This window comes from Chelonia mydas, chromosome 9 (assembly GCF_015237465.2).
Source record: "Chelonia mydas isolate rCheMyd1 chromosome 9, rCheMyd1.pri.v2, whole genome shotgun sequence".
Lineage (NCBI taxonomy): Eukaryota > Metazoa > Chordata > Testudines > Cheloniidae > Chelonia > Chelonia mydas.
In genome coordinates, this window is record NC_057855.1 from 60303774 (window position 1) to 60315132 (window position 11359).

The following is an 11359-nucleotide window of genomic DNA, read 5'->3' on the forward strand; positions in this document are numbered from 1 at the left end:
GCTGAGGCAGGCACCCTGCATGCCCTGGCTCTGTGCGGCTCCCAGAAATGGCTGTCATGTCCAGCCCCTAGGCGCACGGGCAAATAGGGAAGCTCTACGTGCTGCCCCACACCAATGGGAAGCCGCTCCTCCACTTAGGGACCAGACATGCTGGCCACTTCTGGGAGCAGTGCGGAGCCAGGGCAGGCAGGGAGCCTGCCTTAGCCCCGCTGCACCACCGACTGCGAGCCGCCTGAGGTAAGCGCCGTCCGCACCCCAACCCCCTACCCCAGGTCAGAACCCCCTCCCACACCCTAACTCCCTTCCAGAGCCCACACCCTGCACCGCTCCCTGCAGCCCAACCCCCTACCCCATTCCTGAGCCCCCTCCTCCACCCAAAGTCCCTCCTGGACCTTGCACCCCACACCCCCTCCTGCATGCCAACCCCCTGTCCCAGCCCAGAGCCCACTCCTGCACTCCCAACCCTTCATACCCAGCCCCAGCCCAGAGCCCTCACCCCCTCCTGCACCCTGAACCCCTCATTTCTGGCCCCACCCCAGAGCCCGCACCCCCAGCTGGAGCCCTCACCCCCTCCTGCACTCCAGTCCCCTGCCCCAGCCCAGTGAAAGTGAGTAAGGGTGGGAGAGAGTGAGCGATGAAGGGAGGGGGGCTGGAGTTAGTGGGGGCAGGGCCTCAGAAGGGGCAGGGCCTTGGGGAAGTGGCAGGGCAGGGGACAGGGCAAGGGTGTTCAGTTTTGTGCAATTAGAAAGTTGGCAACCCTATCTGCAGTGTGGATCTCATGGGGGGGCAAGGAAAGGAGACACACGATACATGCCCTCTGCAGCATGCATTTCATGGGGAGTGGGAGGAAGCAAGGAAGGGATTTGGCTAATGCAGAGGTTCAGGTAACAGAGCAGAGACCCCAGTCAGGACTGCAAGGAGGAGGAGAAGGTCAAGCCCCCAGCCGGGGGGAGGCCACCCTGCTGCTGAATGGCTCCTCCAGCAACACAAGGAGCCCTCTGCAGCCCCACTGTTATGGGAGTGAGTGAGCGCAGCTGTGTGACAGCAGAGCTGAAGGGGTTTCCTGAGCTGCTGCAGGATGGGTGACACCCGATCACTGCAAGCACAAGGTGCAGGGAAGGCTGCAGTCCTGGTGGGCAGAGCAGAGTCCTGGCCAGGGGTCTTTCCTCTGCCCCACCAGAAGCACAACCTCCCCCTTTCACCTTGTACTGGCCGGGATCGGGTGCCACTGGCCCTGCACGGAGGGAGTCCTCTGCAGTCCTGCTGTCACAGGAGTGAATGAGCAGGGTAGAGCAGAGACTCCTAGCCAGGACTGCAGGAAAGGCCACCCTATGGCTGCGTGGCTCCTGCTCTCTTGATTAGCAGAAGTCCTGATTAGCCAAATAAAATCAGTGTCCCCCAGACTACTTGGACACCTGAGAGTGTATCGTATACCTTATCTGAGCACAGAACCGCCCTAGCTGGCAGTGCATTAAAGTTTCTTAAAGAGGGTACATCTTCAAGTATCCCTCTGGGGTGGAAGCTCTGTAACCAGTCACTATCTGATACATGACATGCAACAAAGGTAAAGGCAGCCTAGCCAGTGCCAGAGAACAGAAACAGAAGAAAAGCAGCAAGAAAGGTTGCAGGGTCGCTCTCACCAACATGCCAGAGAACTTCAACTTCAGGGAACTTCACCTTTGACAGACCTTCACAATGGACAGACTGGAAGCAGCATTTTGCAAGATTTCACATTGCAACCAAACTCCACAACAACACTGGAGACATCCAGGTATACTTTGTTAGTCTCTAAGGTGCCACAAGTACTCCTTTTCTTTTTTCTGCAATGTATGTTATGGGAGAGATGGCAGAGCATTTACCTTTACCGAAGACAGTCACAAAGATGACTGGGAAAGTGTTCTGGCTATGTTTGATGCACACCTTGCACCTCAGAGAAATGTGGTTTATAAAAGGGCACGTTTTCACCACAGAATTCCACAACTGGGGAATCTGTTGAATCTTTTATCAGAGCTTCACATGCATTGGCTGAAAACTGTTATTTGGGGCCTGTAAAATATGAAAATATTAAAGATAGATTGGTTATTAGCCTTACAGATTATAGTCGGTCACAGCAGCTATAATGAAAACCAGACATAACCCTACACACAGCTATTCAAATAGCAAAGCAAACTACGAAATTGTGGCAGCAAAACAAACTTGACAAACTAGAAACTAGCTTAGAAGCAGCAAACACGAGCAGCATGAGTGCTAGAAGTCATCATCATAAAAGCCCTGAGGCAAGGAGAGAGAAATTCCAGGCTAACTACAAAGCCTTTCAGACTAAATACACAAAGTGTGGGAAAATTCATAGCCCAAGAGATGTATGTCCAGCCAAAGGTGCAAAATGTCATAAATGCATAAAATATGGACATTTTGCAGTGTTCCCCATACTAAGGCAGTCAGGGAGTTGATTCATATTACAGCCAATCAAGGAGATATTGTTCCTGGGCTCTATCATGTGTGATGACACAGAGTCTACCTGGAGAGTGAAACTAAATATTCATGGCAAGACTATTGACTTTAAAATTGACTCAGGAGCGCACGTCACAGTCATCTCAGAAGGGACTTCCAATCACCTTCAACCCCTCCCAGAGCTGAAGTCACCTGACACAGCTCTGACTAGCCCTGGAGATATTCTGAACTGCACAGGCCAGTTCACCACAGAAACAACTTACAAGAAAAAGCTTTATATTCAGAGTGCATGTGATCAAAGGATCAAAGACCAGCAACCTTCTCAGCCACAGCATGACAACCAGGATGAAGAACTCAACGGAGTGCTTCAATAGTAGATGATATTGGAGGTTTGAAATTAGATCCAGTACAAATAACCTTAGGAGACAATCCTGAACCATAGAGTGACTATTTTTCCAGATAGAAATAATGTACATGAAATACAAAACATGTTGCAATGGTATCAAAAAACTGAAGCACACTTTTACTCACTTCAGTATTCCAGAACAACTAGTGACAGTCAATGGAGTACAATTCACTGCAGCAGAATTTGTCATTCCAAATGAAATGTCATTTTGATTGTATTACTAGCAGCCCACATTACCCACAAGTAAATGGAGAGGCTGAGAGAGCTGTACAGACAGCCAAGAAAATCCTACTGCAGGATGATCCATTCCTTGCTCTTCTGATACCAGCTACTGGATATAGTCCAGCACAACTCCTAATGAGGAGACAACTCAGAACTACAGCTCTGACTTTGGAAAAAGACCTATCTGCAAAGTGCCCAGACATGAAGAGAGTAGCCACATCAGCTAAAAGGGCACAAGAGTTTCTGAACACTTTTACAACACTTCATCGGAAGTGAGCTGTAGCTCACGAAAGCTTATGCTCAGATAAATTGGTTAGTCTCTAAGGTGCCACAAGTACTCCTTTTCTTTTTGCGAATACAGACTAACATGGCTGTTACTCTGAAACATCTGATACATGACACCAAGCACACCTGTGAAAGCAGGTAAGCCAGCACTCACAGCATGCTCCCTCCAGAGGCCTTCAGCTGTGACATGCTGAGCTTTGTCCCCTTGGGAAAGTCACAAAGCTTAAAGAGCCCCAGGCCCAGCTGTCTGGAGCACTCACCCCCTATGGCGCCCGCATGCTTCTCTTAGGAGTCTCTTGCACACACACTTGTTGCACATTATACATCAGCATTACACAAAAACACCGCTACTGCTCCTTGCAGAGCCCTCGTGGTGCAGGCGCCCCGAGCCCCCTGCTCAGCCCTCGTAGTGCACGCGCCCCGAGCCCCCTGCTCAGCCCTCGTAGTGCATGCACTTTGAGCCTCCTGCACACGCCCTGAGCCCCCTGCACATGCCACTTCCCACTGGTACTTTTCTCTATTTTTAATAAATTTCTGATTTTCCTGCTCACTTTTCCTTGTGAGATCTGTGCCCCACAGCTCCACCACTATGGCTGAGAGGAGCCCGGGAGGAGAGCTGACACTGTGCAGTGGAAGTTGGCATTGCAGGGCTCCTCTCCTTTTGGAAATGTAAGTGCAGTCCCCAAGTCTGTCCTGTAGGAGTGTTTAGGGCAACCTGGCACTGCCCCCCAGCACTGTGCTGCCTGCACCCCGTGCAGCACAAATTGCCAGGGCACCCAACACGCAGACTCGAGAGACAGCGGCAGGGCCTGCCAGACAGGCCTCAGCAGTGCTGGTAGGGCCCAAGCTTGGCATTTGGCTCCATTTAATAGAAGTCAAAGCTCTCTGGGCCCAGAGCAGGGAGCAGGGACTGGACAGGTCAGGTTCTACCACACTTCCACGCTAAGCCCGCTCTCGCCGGGTCTTCTGGGGCACTTCAGGGCCTGCAGCTACTGGGGTCCCTTGGGAAAGCAGCCATTCACTGGGTTTTGAGTTCTAGAGCTTAAAAAATGGCAGCGTCTCTTTCTGGGAACAGCTGTACCCAGAATGGCTGGGTACAAACTGCACTGAACCTGCAGGGGCCTCGCTCAGCACTTCTGGAGACACTGGTTCCGTCCATGTGAAAACCGTCCCCTCTTCCAAACCTCACGTAACCCATGTGCAGCACCTGGCTGCAGCTCATTTCTAGGGCAGGGCCGTTCCTCAGCCTGCTCGGTGCCATTTCCTGATGTTCTTTAGAAAGCCGCCAGTAGGGGGCAACAGTTCTGCATGACCCACACCTCAGGAGCTGTGCCAATCAGCTCATGGGTGGGGTTAGAAACACAAGAGTGACACTTGTTCTGTGCTATACCCCATGGAACAGCTTCAACAGGGAGAGACCTGCCCCCGAATGCTCCATTGGCAGGGGGCTCACCTGGGAGACAGGTGACCTAAGTTCCTGTCCCCACTCTGACTCAGGCAGACTGGGAATTTGAATGTGGGTCTCTCACATCCCAGCATGGCCACCAGAGGGGCTTGGTGCAGGGGCTGATTCTGTGGGTGTGCTCCAAGGAAGCCTCTATGCATGCTACTGGCTGGGGCCTTGCAAGCAAACTAGGTGGAGAAACCTCTAATTTGAGGATCCCACCAGGACTTAGACACTGGGCAGCTCAGTGGCAGCAGAATTTAGGTAGCTTTGTGCATGCCACCAGAAGAAATGTAGGTGCCATGGGAATTTACACACCTCTAGAGCAAATCAGCAGCTGACCAGGGGTTGTGAGGATCTAAATTTTGGACTTAGGTACCTAACATAGCAATTAGGCCCCTAAATCCTTTTGTGGATCTAGCCTTGGTGGCAGAACAGTGGCGTGAGACCAGGAGAGGGAATTGCAGCTGTTTCCCGCCATGTCTTTAGCCAAAGTGTTCCAAAGAGTCTTTTCCATCAGAGAATCAAACTGAAAAAATTCTCAGCGAGCACTGCTTTGGGACACTGTTGTAACTAAGATGTGGCTAAGCCACACCGCAGGAATGACAATTCTGTTGTATGAATGAGCATCATGTCATCAGAATACCTAGCTCTTTGATGGTTGGGATGAGGGGCAGAGTTAAGGCTGATATAGGAACTTTAACTTCAACAAGCTAATGGTTTCCTAGATAGACTCTTTGGGTTGCGTTGCATTTTTTTCTGAGGGAAATAGATTGTCCTGCCTAACTGACAGTATTTCTCTCTGAATAGTTCCCAGTTTTAAAAAGCCAAAACAGTGTGGCCTCCATCCCACTCTCCAAAGCAGGAAGCCTCTCCTGAGATTCAGCGGCATGTTCATTTTCTTGATTTCATCTCCTTGCTCCTAACTCTGGCACCTACTTACTGCAGTGATGGGTCCATTAGAAACACTACTGCCTTGTATTGCTTCCTTCTCCGCATTGATAGCCTTTGGATAGCCAGGCTGAATTCGGTTAGTCTCTCTGCACAGATCAGAGAAACTAGGAGTTCGTCACCCTCGCACTCCCACTAATTCGCCTGGATTGGTTTCTGGTTCTGAGAGGAGCAGTGACACCCCAGCTGGGACGCTGGCCACTCTGCTCCACGGTAGGCTGTCTCTGTGTTCAGCATGCAGCCTAGACCCACAGTGATCTACCTTGGTGCCCACACTCACACCATGGATTTGTGTCCATCTCTCCTGCTACCCCTGTTCCCCCCTTTTCTGCCCTGCTGAATAGCTGGGTCTCGGGTTACTTTTCTCCCAGGTGGATGGTAACAAGTTGCATTTATTTAGGATCAAGCGTTTAAAACATATTTTGTGAGGAGTGGGTGCTACAAGAGATGAGGGCTGGGCCTTTCACCTCCACAGGGCCAGTTCAACTCAGTCTGGCTCAGGGGCAGCTCAGAGATGGGGTAAGAGCCTTTCACCTCTAGGTAAGCCATTCAGGGGCCTGCTTCAGGGACCTAGGCTGGTGCAGGGGGCTATTCTCCCATCCTGTTAAGGGCTCTATCTCTGACTATTGTCCTCTGCAGCTCCTTCAAGACAACCCCACATGTACCATTGTGATATGCAGAAGATCCGTGCCTCAGCCCATTTCTCATGTCAGGAACATGCATTAATGGAGGGAAGGGCTGGAAGCTCCATGGCTGGGTTTAAAAGAGCACAAGAGATACTAGAAAATGTACCGTGAAGAGCAATGCTGCCATGGCCACTGGAGAATGTGCTGGATGTCTCCCTAGACAAGAGCTTTTCCAGCTCTAATTTCTGTGATTCTGGGGATTTGCCCTGACCACCCGTGGGACTGAACTCGTCCTTGGGGGGCAGGATGCAAAGTGCCTGACAGGACTTTACATCGCTGCTGCAGAGGGGGGTCCCAGGGGCTGTGCAGCTGTTTGCAGCCACAAGGCATCCAGGTACCAAGCCAACCCATTGCTTCTGGCTGCGGGGGGCATGACCATGTGTGAAATTCTGTGCCAGGCCTCCAGCTCACAGCACTCAGCTACGCCTCAGCTGCGGGACGTCTGCCCGGCTGACCACAAATGCGACAGCAAACTCCTTACGCTGTGTTCCTGTCAGGGAGCCTTCAGACAGGGCTGTGCAAACCAGGCAGGAAGAGGCTCAGAAAGAGGCTCAGCCACAGCCCTTTCCTCCTGCACAGCATATGCCATGCGAGCTCCACTTCTTGTGTGGGAGAGGAGGGCCTGTGCACATGAAATCCCCATTTGGGGGCCAGACTGTCTCTCAGCTAGGAGAACTCCCAGCAGATCTCACTCCCAGAACATGCAGCATGCACAGGGCCGTGGTAACTTTACAGATTATCAGCGGTAGATGGGCGGGCGGCGGTGGGGGGGCGGGGGGAGGCAACACATGGCTCTTTCTCATAGAAACGTGGCTCTTCCATCCACTGAGTCCTGGATGTTTGCTGCTGCTAACACAGCAGTGATACCTCTGCATGGGGCACCTTCTCACCCCAAGAATCCTCCCTGCGTTGGGGACAGCTCTTCCAGCCTGGGGGGGTCAAACCCCCTCCCCAGCCCGGGATAAACCTCCCATCTCAGAGCATACATTGCCCAGTCCCAAATTAACTTTGCTGCCGTCCATACCTGAGACATATGAGATGTGCATCTAAGGTAATGGAAAAGCGTGCATCTAAAATAATCTGTGCCCCTGTAATTACAGACTGTACTATACAGCGTACACAGAGTAAGGTTGTGTGTTCAACCTTAACTTTGCTATTTCCTGATTTCTGAGCACCCAGTTGTACAGCCTTAAATCTCATAGTGTGAGATCCTGGCCTCATTGAAGTCAAAGGAAACCCCGCACGGACTTCCAAAAGGTCAGGAATTCACCTAGAGATTTTAAGGCCAGAAGGGCCCATTACGATCATCTAGTTGGACTTGTCTATCACAGGCTAGAGAAATAGTAGGGGGTAGGGATAGCTCAGTGGTTTGAGCATTGGCCTGCTAAACCCAGGGTTGTGAGTTCAATCCTTGAGAGGGCCATTTAGGGATCTGGGGCAAAAATTGGGGATTGGTCCTGCTTCAAGCAGGGGGTTGGACTAGATGATCTCCTGAGGTCCCTTCCTACCCTAACCTTCTATGATTCTAAGTACACCCAGGGATTCCTGCAACCAGCCCCTCACTTTGGGTTGAACTAGAGCAGAGCTTTCAGAAAGAGACACTCAGGCTTGATGACAAGACTTCAAGTGGTGGAAGATCTACCACATCCAGTGGTTGATTACCCTTATTGTTAAACATTTGCTATGCCCCATTCTAGTCTGAATCTGACTACCTTCAGTTTCCCGCCACTGGATCTTATTCTGCCTTTGTCTGCTTCATTAAAGAGTCCTCTGCACTTAGAGATCTCCTCCATATTTAGATACTTATGGATCAGGATCAATGTCAGGCTAACTCATCTGTAGTTACCCAGGTCATCCCATTTACCCTGTTTACATACAGGCATGACATTAACTTTTTTCCAGTCCTCTGGCACTTACCAATATTCCAAGAATTATTAAATATCACTATCGATGTCCCAGATGCTCTTTTGCCAATTCTTTTAAAACTCTTGAGTGTCAGTTGGATCCTGCAGATTTAAAAATGTTTCAAGTTCAGTAATTGCTGTTTAACATCCTGCCTAGTTGCAATTGGAATGGAAAGTATTTCATTGTCACTGTAAGGTGTACATCATCTTCTTCTTTCTATAGACAGAACTATTTATTGAACTCTTCTGCCTTTTCTGCACCATTAGTGACAATTGTAATGGCCTTGTCCAGTAACAGCTCTATAGCATTTCTTAGGTTTCTTTTGTTCCTGATGGATTCTTTCTTATTGTCCTTCAACCCACTGGTTGTAGATTTTTCATTGATTCCTTTGGCTTTCTTTGTCAATTGTCTGCATTTCCTAACTACTGATTTGTACTCATTGTTATCAGAGTCCTCATTTTTCCAATTGTTGTATTTTACTTGTATTTTGTTATTGTTGCTTTCACTTTCTTTCGTAATTTCTTCTCACTTTTTTGAATGGAAGAGGCTTTATATGATTGCAGAATTGTGATTTTTTGGGCATCTAAAAATTGTTTTATACAATTCCTAATTATAATTCACATTGTTTTGTCTAATTTTTTTCCCTCACATTTGAGTGATAAGGCCAACCTTGGTAAACCTCTTGGACTTAGGTCCTATTTACATTTTTATATGAATCATGTATTTTAAAGTGATCCTTGGTCAGTTTTGACCACTTTGGTTTTTTTTCCTATCTGTTTCCCACATCATACCTAATCTTTTACCTTTCCTGGTCTTCCCTACCTCACCCTTTCCCCCTCTCCCTCATGTCCCTGGAATGGAGAGAGGGAACCCAGATGCACCATGCCGAGACATGGAGCTAACAATGGCCCAAGCAAGGACACAATTCAGGCACCTGAGAAAGAAATATTTGACCTAAACACTCCTCGTGGCTAATATTATAAATTGTGTTTCCTGGACCAACTAAGAGGTGAATCACCTAATAAAAAGAAAAAGAATTATCACCCACCTAAAGACACTGAAAGCAGATATTATCATCCTCCAAGAAACCCACTTTAATGACTTGGAGGCAGAGAAATTTAGGAGTGGGTGGATGTGGGTAGCAGTGTGTAACAATTTCTCCTCTGCAGCCAAAGGTGTGGCAATATTGTTTCACAAAAGGCTCACTGTACAAATTCTACATGTAAATAAAGATGAAGAAGGCAGATTTTTGCTGATGAGAGCTAAGATCTCTGACTGTGTATACCCTGATTAAGATAGAAGGATCCAATAAAGAGGATCCACATTTTTTTAAACAAGTTTTTGCCAAATTAATTAATATCCCTCTAGAATCACTCATCACAGCAGGAGCTTTAATGAGATGTTGGACCATTTTTTAGACAACTGAGGCCGACTCTAGCATACACAATCCCATTGTAGAAACATACAAGATACATTATGCAAGAATTAGGATTTAAAAATGTATAACAATTGCCGAACCCTGCAACAAAGGCTTTTACTGGTTTTCCTTCCTATATTCTACATATTCATTAATAGATTTCTTCCCGATTTCTATGAATCTGATGGACTCAGTACTTAATAATGAAATCAAGTCTATCACGATCTCTGATCATGCACCAGTGATACTAAATTTTTCCCCTCCCAAGACAAATTGGACTTGTAAAAGATGGAGACTGAACTCCTTTCTTTTGAAAGATAAACATTGTGTGTGATGGAACACATCCCTGTATTCACATTCTCCACACTACTGTAATAATCTTAGTACAAAGTATGCTTTATAAGGTATCATTTGAAAACTCATAATTTGCTGGATGTATTGTCCTGGTAAAACATGTATGGCAACATTGTGGGCGAAGTTATAAGATTCCCCTGCATGATGTTATTAACACACGTTCCAAACCCCACAGCCCTGCCCAAACACAAGTCGGTAAACAGGTCTGCCCTAAAGAAAGGAAGGTGTGCTTGCCTTAATTTGTATTTATGCAGTAAGCAGAGTCATCAAGCAAGAAGGGAAGACAAAGGCAGCTCAAACAGGTGAAGGAGAAACAGCAGGGAACATCCTTCCACATAGATACTTTGTCTCCTGGATCTCATCTGGAAATGTTTTTTCAAGAGGGGGACTGAAACTATAGAAAGGAGGGACAAACACCCCAAGGCACCCCTCTTTCTCTCCCCACCTATTGCATTCACTGCACCTGAAGAGACAAAGGAAGCAGCTGTTGGACTCTGGGGGAAGGGTCCTGACCTACAGAGTTTGGTCAGTAAGACTGCTGAAAGCAAGTGGTGAGAAACCTTTGCTTTGAATCTCATGTAGTTTGTTAAGTTAGGCACCAGTAAGTGTTTTATCTTTATTTTTCTTGTAACCATTTAAGAACATAAGAACAGCCATACTGGGTCAGACCAAAGGTCCATCTAGCCCAGTATCCTGTCTTCCGACAGTGGCCAATGCCAGGTGTCCCGGAGGCAATGAACAGAACAGGTAAACATCAAGTGATCCATCCCCTGTTGCTCATTCCCAGCTTATCCCTCCACCATCCCTGCCCATCCTGGCTAATAGCCGTTGATGGACCTATTCTCCATGAATTTATCTAGTTCTTTTTTGAACCCTGTTATAGTCTTGGCTTTCACAACATCCTCTGGCAAAGAGTTCCACAGGTTGACTGTGCATTGTGTGAAGAAATACTTCCTTTTGTTTGTTTTAAACCTGCTGCCTATTAATTTCATTTGGTGACCCCTAGTCCTTGTGTTATGAGAAGGAGTAAATAACACTTCCTTATTTACTTTCTCCAGACCAGTCATGATTTTATAGCCCTCAATCATATCCCCCCTTAGTCGTCTCTTTTCCAAGCTGAAAAGTCCCAGTTTTATTAATCTCTCCTCATACGGAAGCCGTTCCATACCTCTAATCATTTTTGTTGCCTTTTTCTGAACCTTTTCCAATTCCAATATATCGTTTATGAGATGGGGCGA

At 48.0% G+C, this 11359-nt stretch overlaps 1 protein-coding gene across 4 annotated transcripts in view; it reads right to left on the reverse strand.

Moving 5' to 3' along the window:
* ELF4 (E74 like ETS transcription factor 4) overlaps window positions 1-11359 on the reverse strand; it is a 38108-nt gene that overhangs the window by 16664 nt on the left and 10085 nt on the right. For 2 of the 4 annotated variants that reach the window (XM_043522252.1, XM_037909326.2), the window contains exon 2: window positions 8363-8451. The exons of 1 other annotated variant lie outside the window; for it this stretch is intronic. The gene's annotated coding sequence lies outside the window, so the exon portion shown is untranslated. Of the gene's footprint in view, window positions 1-1859; window positions 2047-8362; window positions 8452-11359 lie in introns of all 4 variants that reach the window. One more of the 4 variants, XM_037909325.2, reaches the window with a different exon arrangement.